At 53.7% G+C, this 15,821-nt stretch overlaps 1 protein-coding gene across 3 annotated transcripts in view; it reads right to left on the minus strand.

The window, feature by feature from the left end:
- The window catches only part of CRHR2 (corticotropin releasing hormone receptor 2), a 45,766-nt gene extending 42,781 nt beyond the window's left edge, over positions 1 to 2,985 (minus strand). For 2 of the 3 annotated variants that reach the window (XM_057304421.1, XM_057304420.1), the window contains exon 1: positions 2,828 to 2,985. The gene's annotated coding sequence lies outside the window, so the exon portion shown is untranslated. The remainder of the gene's footprint in view (positions 1 to 2,827) is intronic. The other variant, XM_057304422.1, reaches the window with a different exon arrangement.
- Positions 2,986 to 15,821: the final 12,836 nt, after the last annotated feature.

Raw genomic sequence — 15,821 nt, forward strand, 5'->3', positions numbered from 1 at the left:
CCCACCGGAAGGCGGGACTTGGAGCAAGAGGCCACAGAAGTGCTGTTCTGAGACCCTGGGGGTGGGGGATGGGGGAGTATTTTGCTGCCGAAAGGTCCAAGAGGCTGGACCCAGCCAAGAGGGGCTGGTAGACTCCTGGGTTCTTCATAGACAAGAAGGTGAGTCGTTCAAAAAGTTAGAATCAAGAGTTTTGGAATCTAGCGGCCATATTACGTAGCCTCACTCAACCTTGGTTTCCGCCTGCAAAGAACTGTCTCACCTTCTGCGCTTAGCCCAGTGCCTGGTGCACAAGATAGGCTTCATGATTACATGCTGCCTCCTGAAAGCTGCTTCCCAAAGGCCTTGAAGGGCAACCGGAAGCACCAAGGTCAAAGCTCCTCTGCGCTCGTGGAGTACAGGCGGGTCAGGGTGTTCCCCCGTTAAACCATCAGCTGGAACTTCCATAATGGCAAATCAGGGGGGCCTCTCCCCTACTCAGGAAGCTCCCAGAGCTCCCTGTGATTTCAGGATAGAAACCAGATCCCACCAGGCTCACCAGACCCCCAAAAGCTGGCACCCTCTCTTCTCAGGGTTGGGGCTTGTCTGGGCCTTCCCCCTCTGCTGGCTCTCCCCTCGGCTCTCCTCCGGGGCCGCCCGGTCCCTTCCCCAGGGGTCCTGTCCACCTCCCAGCAGACTTTATCATAACCCGCCCACACTTTTCTTCGTTCCAAAGACCAGCGTTTGTAAATGCACACTTGATTCTTCACCATTATTTTCTCCTGCCAGCGGTTCCTTCTAGGTCATCAACTCCACAGGGCAGGAGCCATGGGCCTCCCCTCTGGTCCCCACCGTGCAACGTCCTCCTTAAATACCAGTTCGATGAACGAGAGGGCTGGAGGCCAGGTCCTTCCCCAGGCACCTTCCCTCCCACCGCCGGCTCTGGGCCCCATGTTCTTTTCTCACAGTGAGCAGAAATCTTGGAATAGTTGGACAAGGACCCAGAAATAAATGCCGTTACAACAAGGAAACCCGCACTTCAGGGCCAGAGAGATCACGGTTTAGTTCCTCTCCCGGGAGTTATATGTAACCAGTCTTCAGTCTCAGGCTGGGGTCTCCCACGGAGCTAGGGGTAGGGTCTGATCGACTCTACGGGGATGCAGACTACTGCCTCTCAGGTTCCTAGTTCTGACACCCCCAGAACCCAGGGGACCCATCCACAGACCCCCCCTGCCAAACTTGGCCTGGCTCTGGGGCAGCAGCCAGAAGCCCTCTCTGGCTCACCAGCTTATGCAGTCTGCATCATGGCTCCCCGAGGGGAGGGTCAAGGGACAACCCCGGGCCTAACGTCTGGCTCCCTCGGAAGGCATGTCTCAAGAACAAGGGGCAGGTGGCAAAAAGAGCTAAAGCCCAGGGCATGTGGGGTAGCGTGGCGGAATGCAGAACCCACTCCGCAACCTCTGCTATCCCAAGTACAGCTTTCAATGTCATTAAAAGGACCTGGCAGGTATCAGGGCCGGCTGCCCATAGACGGCACCGACCGGACCCCCTGGGAGGGCAGGGCCCCTAGGGGCATCATGCTTTGTCTACAGTGCCTGGCACAACACTGAGCGCTTACTCTGTGCCAGGCAGGGTGCTGAGAGCTTTACTTACATTATCTCAACCATTCCTCATGATAGCTCTCTCCAGTAAGCACTGATACCCATTTTACCCATGAGGAAACCGAGGCTTAGAAAATCTGAGTAACATGTCTGAGGTCACACGCTAAGCAGCAAAGCAGGGATTTGAATCAGGTGTGTTGGCAAAGCCACTTTGCCACCGGCAGTGGCTGCTCACTGCCCATCTGTTGAATGAGTGTTAAAAAATGAGTTGTCAGTGTGTGTATGAGGACATCGAGGCCCAGGAAACGGTCCCAGAGGCTGGTGCGTGGTAGAGTCGGGACAAGATGGGGTTTCCTGACTTCTAGCCTGGTTCTTCTCCCCGGAATTGTGTGGCCTCTGGGCCCCTCTTGCCTCTCTGAACCCTGTTAATGTTGTGGTCCTTCATGAGAAGCGTGACCTAGAGCAGATGTCCCTCCATTTCTGAGCGTTGATGTCCCCATCTGTAAAATGGGGAGAGGGTTAGAGGTGGGTTCCTCCTGCATCTGTTTCTGGGAACCATTCCCTCCTGGCCTCGCCCCTACTTCGTCAGCCCTTTCTGCATAGCCCAGCATCCACTTGCGCACCCCGACTCGGGCCGCAGGGCAGGGGTTGGGGTGCACCCACTGTCTTCAGGAGCCCTGGGCTAGGCTGATCCTCCCAGTGCCTCCTCTGTCCCATTGCTCAATTGGAACTGGGGAGTGTCTGGTTTAAGGCGCTGAGAGGAAGGTAGGGACAGGGTGGCAGGAAACAGAGGGCTGGTCTCTGGTGTTCCCTTGTGGGGAGGGCTAGAACTGGGGTGGTCGGTGAGGGAGGGTGAGATGGAGAGATGGAGAGGGACCCACGGGGGAGGGGACAAAATGCCAGGGGATAGGGAATTTCTGGACCTGAGGAAGGGCATGCCCTAGACACTGGAGATTCACCCCTAACGCTCTGCTCAGCCCTACTGGGCCTCCATGTCCCATCCCAGCAGGCGTCAGTTGCCTCTCCCCTCCACCTGTCTGCCTCATCCAGGCAGGAGATCCATCTCCACCCCTCATCCCATACAGGGATCCCCAACCTCAACCTGGTCCTGAGACCTCCCACAGCCAGCTCCTAACTGGGCTGAATGAAACCGGGTCCAGTAACCAAGCACTGAGTCCCGCCTCCCACCCTGGAGCTCCAGGCGCCCGAGCGCCCCTACCCTGAGACCGACCCCAACTCCCCGCACTTACTTTGAGCAGCGGCGGGAGGAGGCAGAGGAGGCAGAGGAGGGGGTGCGGGGCGTGGAGGAGGCGCGGGGGCCCAGCGGGACCTCACATGCCCACTGGCGGCTAGGGAAAGGAGCGCACCTCCCCAGCGTCAAGGTCCCGCCCCGCCTGCCCCTCCCCCCACCGGAGCCCAGTTGGCCCCTTCCCTCCCCACCGACTCGCGGAGGCCAAGGTTAGGCGCGGGGCCCAGGGGGCACTCCCCCACCCCCAGGCCCCGGCGGCGCGACACCGCCCCACAGCCTGTCCCTCCAGGTTATTTATAGCGGGTGCTGGGCAGCGGCAGCTCCCGGGGCGGCCAGGGGCCAACCTCTGCGTCCAGCCTGCAGACAAGGGGTTAAGGCCGTTTATCAGCCCGCCCCTTTTGCCAGGGCAGTAGCTCCCCAGTTTGGAGAGAGACGGATTGAGAAAGGGAGGAGGAGGACGGGGTTTGGGGTTGTGGGCACAGCACAGAGTGGCTTAGGTGGGTCTCATCTGGGGCCTGAGGACATCTTCTGATTATCTGGGGAGCTTTATCGGGCTCCAGCGCCTATCGGGATCATTGATTTTTGAATGTGGAGTCTGGATGAAATAATAGTACCGTATCAATGTTCAACTTCCTGATTTTGATAACCACACTGTGGGTAAAAGACTATTCTTGCTTTGAGGAAGTACACATTTAGGGATAAAGGGCACCGTGTTTCTAACTTACTTTCAAATAGTTCAGAAATACACAGAACAATCCAGCAAAATGTAAATTATTGGTAAATGTGGGCAATGGGTCTATGGTATACTTCTGATCATTCTTCCACCTTTTCTGTAAATGTGAAATAAAATGCTAAATTAAAAAAAAAAAAACCCAAACACTAGTGACAACGAACGCATGGATGCCAGTCCCCACCTCCCACATGCCCCCCACCCTGGGTTCTGATTATAGGTTGGGTGGGGGGTGGGGGGACAATTCAGGCATTGGTGCGATTCAGTGTGTTGCTCAGGGATCCTAATGTCAGGCAGGGCTGAGCAGTATTGGCCTCGGGTGTGGACTGGTCCAGCCTGGAGCAGGGTCAGGGCTCAGGAGGTGAGACCTGCTGTCTGGAAGGGACCAAAGCAGCCCTTGGAACTGTTCTAAAGGTGGGCCTGCTGTAGGGAGTCTAAAAGCTTTAAGCAGCAGTTCCAGCGTCTTAGGATGTGAGGGGAAAGCATTTGAGGAATGTGATTAGTGGGGCATTTAGCTTTTCCTGGAGGTTGCAGACTAGGTGGGTACAGGCCCTGGAGAACGCAGCCTGAGTTCAAGAACCGTAGATACTCTGTGTTTACTCTGGTCTCTCTGCCTGGGACACTTTTCAGATCAGGTCCTCCTCCCCTCTATCTGCTTCCTCAAGGCAGCCTGACCTGACTGTGCCAGTCCCAGAGTATGACCCTCCCCTGAAACCTCACAGGTCAGAGTCAGCCCTGGGCTCTTTCTCAATGTGGACTCTTCTCTCAGTGCCCCTGGGGCAGTTGAAGCTGGCCTCCCACCAGCTTGGGTAGGAGGCAGGGATCCCTTCCTGAGGGCAGAGCCCCGGTCTTCTCCCCTCCTCTGTTTATTTCTGCCCCCACCTCCGTTGCATAGAGCCTGGCCCCAGTGGTAGTGGGGAATCTTTATGGGAAAAAATGAGGAGGAGTTGACCAGATCTCCCCATTCATTTGAAGGTGACAGGATGGAAACCCCATTCCAAGTCTTGGGCTAGGATATGGCTTTGCTGGACCTAGTCAGATGGGTTTGGTCAGAGCAGGCTCCTGGAGGGAGATGATAGTGTGGCAGGACCCAGAAGGGTGAGCAGACTCAGAAAGAGAGGTGATGGGTTGGCACAGGGCCCACTGGTGCCCTTCAGCGCACATCACTGGGCATCTCCACGGCCAGCCTCACGACGGTCCTGTTCAGGGGCTCTGACCTTAGGGCCAACCTCACAGCCTGGGGAGTGTGGGGAGTGTGCCAGGAGAGGGGAGGGATGTGGAGCCCATGAGGTCCGGGCAGAAGTAACTGTGATGGGAGCTGAGAGACAGTACACGGTGTGGGGCAGCTCAGGGAGTGACGAAGGGGACTTCAGGGGAAGGTGCTGCAGAAGCACCTTAAGGGATTTAAACGACGGAGAAGGGCAGAACTTTACTCCAGATGCAGGAATCAGGGTGAGCAAAGGCAAGGAGCTGGCCAAGCGCAGGCGGGCTAGGCTGGGGTCCCGGCTGGGTGGCACAGTGTAGGGCCAGGGCACGGGGGACAGGCTGGAAGGAAGCTAGATCCGCTCTGGTTCTAGGAGGGTCTGCAGAGCGGGCGCATAGGGGCTTGGCCGTATTCCTCCCTGGCAGGCCATTCCTTGTGCTTCCAGACCAATCCCCTCCTCTGACTTGGAGTGCTCTTGGGAAAACTAGAACTGTATTTTGTACGAGGTGGGGATCCCCAGGTATCCAGGAGTTTGCATCCGCCAATCCTCAAATGCCTGCTTAGCCATTGACTGGCTGGTGCTCCTTTGGCTGGAGGCAGATGAACTCTGGGTGTAATTAACCCTTGGGGCTTCTGTGGGGTCAAGGGAGGCTGGGACTTGACCTGGCATCTCACTGCTGTGGGACTTGCTTGCCTTCTCTGTCCTGCTCTGCCCCTTCTCTTCCCAGTCTCTCCTGGGAGCACTTCCCGTAAGTACTCCCTGCATGTGAATCCTCGTCTCACCTAAGACTTAATGGGGCCTAGAAGGTCACAGAAGTCTGAACTTGACCTCTCTAAACATAATGGGTTAAAAACAAACAACAACAATAACAAACAAACAAAACCGTGGAGCCTGTGGGGTGTCCTCCGGACAGCCCTTCTAGGCTTTCAGAGTCTGTGCTGGTGGACGAAAGCCTGCTTACAGCTGTGATCAGGGCAGAACTAACACAAAACTCTCCTTTGTGAGCTTTGTATTCCTCAGGGCCGACTTCCGGGTAGAGGAGCATTTTCCTTTTGAAATGCCTTCAAGGCTCTTTTTGATCATGAAAGACGAACTCAGGGTGGTCTGGAAGGAAGGTGGGCGGTTTGCTTGGTAAAGTCAAACAGTGGAAATGCCTAGATTTAGCTTGGTATCCAAGATGGAGAAGCATCTGGGCTAGGGATTGTCTCGGGGACTCAGAGAGAAAAGAGGGGACAAGGACCAGGTCCAAGGGGGACGGGATGGGCAGGAACGGCTTCCCCAAGGTGTGAATGGTCAGTGAACATGAGTGAAGCACCGTGCACACCATCGTGTGCATGGCGCTTGGGAATGAGGAGGGGGTGCTGGACTGGGTGAGGATATCTGTATCCTGTTGGAGAGGGGTCAGCAGCGGCAGGAAGTGGAAGGGGGACTGGACGTTTCTTTGTTTTGTCCAGAATGGTCCCATCCTTCTGAGACGTGTGTCATCCTCTACTCCAGTGTTGCTCAATATTTACTTTTTTTATTATCACCACCCCTCTTCCCCCGAAAGGAGCCCTTTTAGACTTTTTCCCTAATTGCCCTCCCCACTATGAAATTTTCATACTATCTGGTTGTGTGTTGTGGCTCTTTGGAGGCACCAACCATTATCATATTCGAGATCGTTCTGCCTTCCAAGAACTGCTGTTCCCTTCTTGGGGCCACTGTTGCCCCCTTGAGAGGGCATGCCCTACTCTGGCTACGTGATTTGGTTGGCAGTGGGCCACGGTGGATTGGCCCAGTGCAGTCGACCAAGTTAACTAAATGACAGGCCTCGCTGCACTGACCACAGTTGGTTGGTACAGGAGCGGACAGCTGATCTGAACCGACTCAGTCACAGTCCTTCCCTGGGACTTTAAAACTTTGCATCGAAGAGAGACTATTCGTCTTGGAAACAGTGAGAGATGCCAAGTGCGGCAGCTACATGACTGCTGGCTACCATTAGGAGCAGGCCAAGCTGAGAGGACGAGCTCCCACACACAGGGAGCAGGGGAGAGACGGGGAGAGGAGGTCCCGGTGGCCTTCCAGGCTCTGGCGCCAGCCCAGCCAGAAGCCTGCTTTGCCTCTGCCCCCAGTAAGGGAACTCCCTGACAATTCTTCCCTGATGCTTGAGCTAGCTTGAGGGGTCTCTGTCACTTACTGTCCTAGGAATTCCGACCAACACAGAAGGGATCAGAAATTGAGCAGCAGGGGCGCCTGGGTGGCGCAGTCGTTAGCATCTGCCTTCGGCTCAGGGCGTGATCCCGGCGTTCTGGGTTCGAGCCCCGCATCAGGCTCCTCGGCTGGGAGCCTGCTTCTTCCTCTCCCACTCCCCCTGCTTGTGTTCCCTCTCTCGCTGGTTGTCTCTCTCTCTCTCTGTCAAATAAATAAATAAAATCTTTAAAAAGAAAAGAAAAGAAATTGAGCAGCAGTAGAATTCAGAGTGAAAGGTGACTGGGAAAATGTGTGGGAACCACAACTGTTGAAGGGAGTCCAGACTTTCTGTAAGGCTGACGGGCTGAGGGCCGTGGAGTCGTTGTGTGCGGCTGTGAAAGGAAAGGGTGACTTTGAAGGACTGGAGTTTTAAGAGGGACTTGGGTTGAGCAGGGGAGGAACAGGGTTGCATCTGCGTTCTAGAAGGCTTGCTTGAGCAGCAAGGCGGTCTTGGGTTGGAGACAGCAAGCCTGGAGCTAAGGAGAGAGCAGAGCAACGGTACAGCAGTCCAGGCAAGAGAGAAGATGGTACCACAGTGGGGTCTGTGGGGAAGGCAGGGCCTGCGCCACCGAGCAGACATTAGCCAGCCTCCCTGTCCTACCTGTGGGGGTCCCCACATGGACCCCCTGTCTTGTCTGGGGCTGGGCCTGCTCAGACCATAGCAGATGAGGGGGTGCTCCCTGTCCCCATATGGCCAAATGACATCCTGTCCCCCAGGCTTATGACGCTCTTTATTTGAGCCGTGGTCACACCAGTTTGGTCTCAGACTGCAGAGTATGCTTTCGCAATGCGGTTTCAGAATACAATTTTATTCTTGCGGTGGAAGAACAGGCATTGATTTTGCTCATTTTTTATTTTTATTTTTTTCTGTGGGTTCTGTTGGATATCACTGTATTTCTCTCTCTCCCTCTCCCTCCCTCCCTCCCTCTTGAATCCTGCTTGGGGAAAGTCAGGTCTGAGCAGGAGTTGTGATCAGCTATGTTGTCACTCAACTCTAAAGAAAAACAAGTCATCATGTCGATTCGTAGGGATTAAGTCAGCTCTGGCGGAGTTTCTACCTGCCCATGAAGGAGCCTTGAACTTGGCGCCTGGAGAACAGCTGTGCAGCTCGTATTTTCCGGAATAGTTCGGTTCCAGTGTCGAGTGGCACCCCAGGTCTGGCTCTTGTTTGTCATGTCTGTGGTTTCACAGTCCCCCGTCCCCTGCGCAGGCTCCTCCCAGGAGCCGGCCGCATGGGCTTGGGCTGTGCGGAAGCCCCTGGAGGGGATCCCGAGGACAGTGCGGCACAGGCCGACGCTGCCTTCTGGGAAGGTGTCCAGTCCCTTGGTCCCCTCCCACCTCTCCCCCGCCCCTCCCCCCGCTCCAGTGTTCACTGGGGCCCCTGTGATGATGAATCACCATTTTTCCTCAGTTCCTCCTCTGCAAAATGAAGTGACCCCTGCCGAGGAGGGCCATACTGTTATGAGGACTGGGTTCTCGAGAACAACCGCTCCCTAGAAATGTGAGATTTCATTATTGTCATCGTTTCTTCCAGTTCAGAGTCAGCTGACATTGAGGACCCACTATGTATGAGACTCTGTGCAGGGCATTACGACAGGTGCCCCGATTCTGAACAAATGTTTGTGAAGGGAACACATGAAAGGGGATGATGTTGGCAGTCTCAGGGCAAGAGCCTTGGAGTGTCAGGGACAGAGGGACTTGAGAAGCCCCTGAAGGTGTGGGCAGCATCTGGATGTTTCCACTTGGGTCTGTGTTTCCTGAACTCCTCCAAGAGTGCTGAGCTGGAAGGCAGAAGACTGTGCTCAGAGCCACATACATTTACTAAGCACCTATTAAGCACCGGGTGTATGCAGAGAAGACACCGTGGCTGTCACAGCATGGGGGGATTGCAGACCAGTGATCAGGTAAGGGCTCTGAGGACCCGTGAGTTTGGGGTCACCAATTCAGCCACCAGGGGCATGGAGGATGAGCTCAGCTGAGGTGAGGGTGAAGGTGTGGAGGCCAGTGGAGGGCTGGTCAAGGTGGAGGAAGGGCCTCTCAGAGGACGAGACAGGCTCAGGGATGGGCAGAAGTCTGGAGCTGGAGTCCATCACAGATGGCAGTGGGGTCTACTCAGGGGACCCTGAGCAGTGGACAGAGCCCCAGCAAGGGGGCACGCAGGCCGGGTAAGGCAGCCACTGAGGAGTCCGTCATGGAGGCGACATGGTCACGTTGGCATTGGAGAAAGAACTGGGTGGAGAAAGACTTGGCTGAGACGGGAGAGAGGCAGCAGGCCAGTCAGGAGGCTGTGCAGAGGAGAAGTAGTGATGGCCCGAGTTCTGGTTCTGATTCTGCTCCCCAGACAACATGGGCACGGGAAGGGACCTTCACAATCAGTCCTGTAGTTCGCATTCCTGTTTTACAGACAGAGTGAGCAGAGGCAAGGACATGCGCCCCTTTCTCTCCTTCTGGATCAGTCTGCGTCTGTTTTGTGGGGACTTGTGTGTTTCCCAGAGGGCAGGAGCCCAAGACATAAGATGAAAAAAGGTGAGTGGTCTGGGAGGCTGGCAGGGCCTGGATTCGGCCTTTTGCTGGTCAAAGGGCAGGCCAGTGGCTGGGTGGCTCGGGGACCATCTGACTGAACCTGGGAATAGGAGCAAACTTGGGGACAAGGCCAAGGCTGGTGGTGCCAGACTGGCAAGGCGAGGCCTTTGCTAATGGAGTTCCCTGGGGCCACAGGAGGGCAAAGGAGCAAGCCAGAGGAAACCAGAGTCGGGAGCCACATCTACTTTAGACTCTTCTCCCGGCGGCCAGGGGGATGGGTTTGGGAGTGTGGTAGCAAGGCGTGGTCACAAAAACTTGTCCTCTGCCTTACTCACATGGCCCCACGCCTGGACTGGGAGCGAAGGTTCCAGGCCTGCTGCATGACTTACCAGCTGTCAGCCCTTGGAACAAAGCTTCCCCCTCTGGGCCTCAGGCTTCTCATCTGTCGAGTGGGGATGAGGACCATCTGGGTGGCTGGGCTGCCTTACATCACCCCCAGGTCACGGAAGAAGCCAGAGAAGTTCAGATTCCCGGGGGGGTGGCCTCCCTGTCAGTCTCTGCTTGGCCACTGTCCTTGCTGGCCTCCTGGGCAGACACTGTGATAACCTTCCTGGCCTCGTGGTGGGTGGCAGCCCTGCTTTGCTCCTCAGCCCCAGCCAGCCCGTGAGCAGCATGGCAGAGAATCCACTTCCTTCCACCCCGATCTCTGCTCCACAGTCCTCAGCTGTTTCTGGAACAAGACAAGGCCCTGAAAAGTACAGATTAGGGGGTTATGACAGTTTAAACTAGCCCCTCCTGATTCGCCCCTTCCCACCTTCCCAAGACATATGAAAATCGTCAACAGTGCTGAAGACCAGAAATAAGCCAGAAACAAGGAGACATCTGACTAATCAAAACTCCAAGAAAGGCCTGAAGCAGGACACTGGGCCCCCTCTGTGCCCTGCCTTCCGGCCAACATGCCTTGGCCCGTGGAGAGGAGGGAAGCCGTGTCCCAGCTGTGTGAGGGCCGCATTCTCCTCTGCTGTCCTCATCCATAGCTCTTTCCGTGGGATGACAGTTGTCCTTTGAGATTTAACTCAAGTTGCTGCAAGCACGCGAGCCTGCATCCCCGGGGAGGTTCTATGACCTCCTCGGGGGGTTGTGTATTCCAGGGAGCTCATGTTCTCATGGGCCACCTCTGGTCAGAGTCCCAGTTTTGGCTGGTTTCTTCATCTGGCTCTTTCTGTCCTCCCTGATTTGCGCAGACTCATGCACGGATTTGCCCTGATCCCCCGACCATGGAGTGGGGCCTTGGCTGTTCTGTGCTGGCTGCGCTGGGATCTGTGCCTCTGACTTGGCGGTGGCTGGGCCTCGGCCCCACTCGCCCTCGCCTGCGGACGGAGGCTCTGCTGGGGACAGCACGTTGCTGACTGTGCGCGCTGCTGACGTCCCTGCAGCGGGCTGGTGAGTAGGGAGGGAGAACAGTCTCCTCTCCCTGATTTCCTCTGTTTGGAGTCCCCCAGCAGGGAGCTACCGGGACAGCTCCTGGAACTGATAAATGTGGCCACAGGCCACCAGAGAGGCAGGGTGGAGGTGGTCCAAATGACAGTCATTGGGGCACACTGAGGCCATTCCTTTCCTCTCGATCCCCTCAAGGGATCGAGGGTCTCAGAGCATCTCTGCCATTTCCCTTTTGCCTGTGTTAGGCAGGGCTCTCCAGAAGAACAAAACCAGGAGGATATGTGTACACAGAGAGAGATTTATTTTAAGAAATTGGCTCACACAATTGTGGGGGCTGGCAAGTCTGAAATCCAGAGGTAAGCTGGCACGTTGGAAATTCAGGTAAGAGTTGATATTGCGATCTTGAGTCTGAAACCTGCAGGGCAGGCCAGGCGGGCTGGAACCTCAGGCATGGTTTCCATGTGGCATTTTTTTTTTTTTTTAAAGTAGGCTCCAAACCCAGTGTGGAGCCCAACATGGGACTTGAACTCATAACCCTGAGATCAAGACCTGAGCTGAGATCAAGAGTCAGATGCTTAACCAACTGAGCCACCCAGGCGTCCCTGGCAGTGTTGTTTTTGTTAACTGAAGTATAGCCGACCCACAATGTACATTGGTTTGAGGTGTACAACATAGTGATTCGGCGAGTGTAACTTTATGCTGTGCTCACCCGAAGTGTAGCTACTGTCTGTCACCAGCACTATTACCATTGACTGCACCCATGTGGCAGACGTGAGGCTGAATTCCTTCATCTTCAGGAAGACCTTAGTTCTTCTTCTTAAGAACTTCAACTGATTGGATGAGGCCCACCCACACGACAGAGGCTAATCTGCTTTACTGAAGATCTACTGATTTAAATGTTAGTTACATCTGAAACACACCTTCACAGCGACATCTTGGCGGGCGTTTGACCAGTCAACTGGTCAACCCAGCCAGGTTGACACCTCACATTAGCCCTACACCTGTTTAGGTCATAGGCCTGGGTGTCTGAACCCTGAATGTGGTGGGCTCGGCTTTGAGTTTTCCCGGGAGTCCCCTAGACCGTCTGTAAACACCCAATGCTAGCAGTTGGGTGTAGACACAGGGTGCCTGACTCCTTTCCTTGGCTCTGACCGAAGCTCATGCATCTGATATGTCTATTATGAGAGGATAGAACCAGGTTGTCACACACAGATAACTCTGGATCATGGGAATATTCATGATTTCTTACTTTTTTCTTTGTGTTTTTCAGTATTTTCCAAAAATTTGCAAGGGTATATATTACTTTTAATAGTAAGAAAAATATATTTAAAAATGTAGGAATTGGCCTTTAGCAGGGGGAGGTAGGTTTGCTCTGGGGGTTGGGAAGGGGTTTCCTTCAGCCCTGCATTTGGGTGGGTTAGTCTGGGCATTTGAGCAAGGGTACCATGGGGGAGACCACAGACCTCCTGACCCCCGGGCCTGAGCTGCCCCCACCTCACTGCACAGCTTCACATTCCCAGTTCCAGTTGGAGACTTGGAGGCTGGAGGCTGCAGAGAGAGTGAGGCCTCTGGGTTCATTCAGGGCCTTGAGCCTGGGGACCTGGGGATCCCCCACATCCAAGCCCACAGGGTGTGGTGGGAGATCTGCTTCTGGGTCAGATTGGGACAAAGCACAGAAATCAAACCCCAGCCAGGCTTTTGCAGAATCCTAGCAGGGATCAGAGAGGAGGCAAGCTCTTTTTGGCTAGCGGAGGCCATGTTCTGTAGACAGCTTTGTAGGTGAGCTGTGGCTAGAGTCACCCTAGGATGTCTTCATAGCAACCTTGTCACCTGTGGTCAGCTGGTATGAGTTAGCCCTTCCCCTGATCCCTTCTGGGGGCCTGGGCCTGTGTCAGCTCTTCTCAGGAAGGATGAGAACAGGTGCTGGTCCAGGAGGATAAGAAGTGGGGAAGGAGAAGCAGAGGGAAAATCCAGGCCCCCCTTCTCAGCCTGACTCCCCCACTGTGGGAGAACAGCAGCCAAGGAGAGGTGATGGGAACCCAAGATGGGTATAGTTGGATGGTGGAGGGAAAAAGGGAAAGGCAGGAGTTCCCATCACTTTGTCTTCAGGGAAGGCCATCACACTGTTCTTAGAAGGAACCATATTTAAAGAGAAAGTGGAATCCCACACTTAAGCCCTTGACTTCTGCATTTCCAAATAGCGGGCTTGGTGAGTTACCCGGGCGTTGAAATAATGACAGCTGATGGACTTATATAACCCCAGAAACCTTACTGTTGTCTGTTTTGGGAATGAAGAAACTGAAGCCCAGAGAGATTAGGTAACGGGCCCAAGGTCACAGATCCAATATGTGGTGGACCCAGGAGTTGAACCCAGGCAGTTTGGGTCAGGAGGCAATGCTCTTAAGCACCATACTCTCTGTCTGCAGGAAGGGCCCCCTAAGGTCTGTAGGTCCTTAGAAATAGCACTCTTGTGTACTCAGGGCTTGCTATGAAATCTCCCCCCCAGTTCTCCTGACAAAGTTCAGAGCCCACCTGGGCATCAACCACCTGCCCCTCTGGCCGATCTCAGCAGGAGGCTGTGCGTGGAGGAAGAACTGGAATTTCGCTCAAAAGCTTTTTCTTCCCATAAGAAAGAAAGTGCTCTCAAAGATAGCACTGGAGCCTGGATTGGGTGACAAGAGGATGTATTTGTATGGAGAACTGCCTCTCCCCACACAATCTGCTAATGTTCTCTTTGGCATGTATATAGAATATTGGCAGAAGAAATTCAAATTGTCCTGCATTTCCCCCGGCTGCTCGGGAAGAAGGAGCAATTGGTTTTTAACAGAGCGTAAATACCATCAGAGGAGTCCCCAAATATTGCTTCTGTGCAGGGTCTTGTACCGTCTGCACATAGTAGGGGCTCCGCAGGAATTGACTGAAGCCAGACTGCCCGGTTAGAATTGTGTCTGCGGCATTCTAGCAGCCTGACCTTGGGTGAGCTACTTGGGTTCTCTGGGCCACAGTTCCCCTTGCAAAGTGGAGCTCAGAATGGTACCAGTTATAGTCCCTACCTTCTCTAAGGATAACGGGTTAAGCACAGGAACGTGGCTAGTTCAATGATGGGCCCATCACACACACTCTCAGCCCGTCTAGCTTCCACTCTGACAGGCTTTATATGGGAGAGTGAGTGGAAAATGTGGCCAAGATGAAGTTCACCCAGCCACCCTGGTCCTGATGGTCTAGACTAGAAGTGACATTGATCTTTTACAGATGTTTGTGTTGTGATTAAAGTCTAGCAATAATTGGCAAATTAATATAGAGTTTTTCAAGTGACTTTAGAGAGCATCTAGTTTAATTCCCCTCATTGTGGATATGGCAATTGAGGCCCAGAGAGGGGAAGTCTCAGAGCCAGGACTCAGTTCCTCCAGATGAGAGGGTGTATTGCTTTCTAGATTCTCGTTTTTCTGTCCATGACTGTGACCTGATCCTGGGTTTGAATGTCAAAGAATCAACAACCCGCCTTTGGGAAAAGGCGAACACAACTCAAGTTAGCGTGTTTGGCACTGAGGGGATGCTAGGATTCACCTATGGAGGGACAGTAGCCATCAGTTTAATACTCAGCCCTCTCAGCTATGTGACCAATTAGCCAGGGAATTCTTTCTGGGAGGATCTCACCACGATTTCTGTCCCAGCCATTGATGACTGAATCCATGGGGCAATATGCATTTTTCAGATCACTGGAACCACAGTAATGATATCACAGGGCCGGAGATGCCTTTCCATCCAGTTCACAGGAAGGGAAAATGACACCCAGGGAAATATTTGCCTCTTAGCTAGTTAGTGATAGGTTTAAAGCCAGAACCCAGAATTGCTGACCTCACAGCCAGGAATCTAACTGCAAGAGAACCGTACTTCTCTCCGCAAACCTCCTCTTACTGATTTTCCCACTAGCGATGTTTTTGAGAAGTATTTCAGAAAATCCCCCAACTCCGGCCCGTATAAGGAAGGCCCCTATGGATATGGGAAAGAGGGTGTGACGCTTATCCAGACTGGAGAGAATTGTAGACATGACTCCCGGGAGCAGGTTAGGCTGTTGGTCATCCTTGTCTGGCTTTGACTGACCCTGAGAGTTAGAGGTCTAGGCTAGGACTCCTCAAATCAGGTGTCCAAAGACGCTCTCAGTTCATAGACTTTTGGCTACCAGTCTGCAATAAGAAAAGAAGTTGAGAGGAAGCCTCTGGAAACTTCTATGGCAATTGACAAAGTAGTTTTATGCTTGCTAAATCTAATAATAAAAATGGGACCATATCTTTGTGCAACTTTATGGTTCATTTCATTTTTTCTAGGAATCTGTTTTTTTGTGCATATTTCTCAAAAGTGCCGCTCTACAACTGATTGACAATCCCGAGGAAAAAATACCCGTCCTTCACCTTAGATGAAGTGCGAGGAGCTCTGCTGCCCGAGTCTCTTCTCCAGAGATTCTGAGGTCATTGGTTAAGGAAGCAGTCAGGGCCCTGGGTGGTTTCACAGCCTCCCAGATGACTGTGCCAGCAGCCAGGACTGAGAACCACTGCTATTCCAGCATCCGCAGTACCGGGGTGCTTGTTAGAAACGCAGACTCTGCTCCGCCCCACACCTACTGAATCAGAAAGTCTCCAGATGGGGCGTTAACAATCCTCAAGGTTACTCTGATGCAGGACTCAAGTTTAGGAGTTACTGCCTTCGACTGCATTCCTTTTTTTCTTTTTTCTTTCTTTTTTTTTTTTTTTTTTAAGATTTTATTTATTTATTTGACAGAGATAGAGACAGCCAGCGAGAGAGGGAACACAGGCAGGGGCAATGGGAGAGGAAGAAGCAGGCTTCCAGCAGAGGAGCCTGATGTGGGG

This window comes from Ursus arctos, unplaced genomic scaffold (genome assembly GCF_023065955.2).
Source record: "Ursus arctos isolate Adak ecotype North America unplaced genomic scaffold, UrsArc2.0 scaffold_3, whole genome shotgun sequence".
NCBI classification, from domain to species: Eukaryota; Metazoa; Chordata; class Mammalia; order Carnivora; family Ursidae; genus Ursus; species Ursus arctos.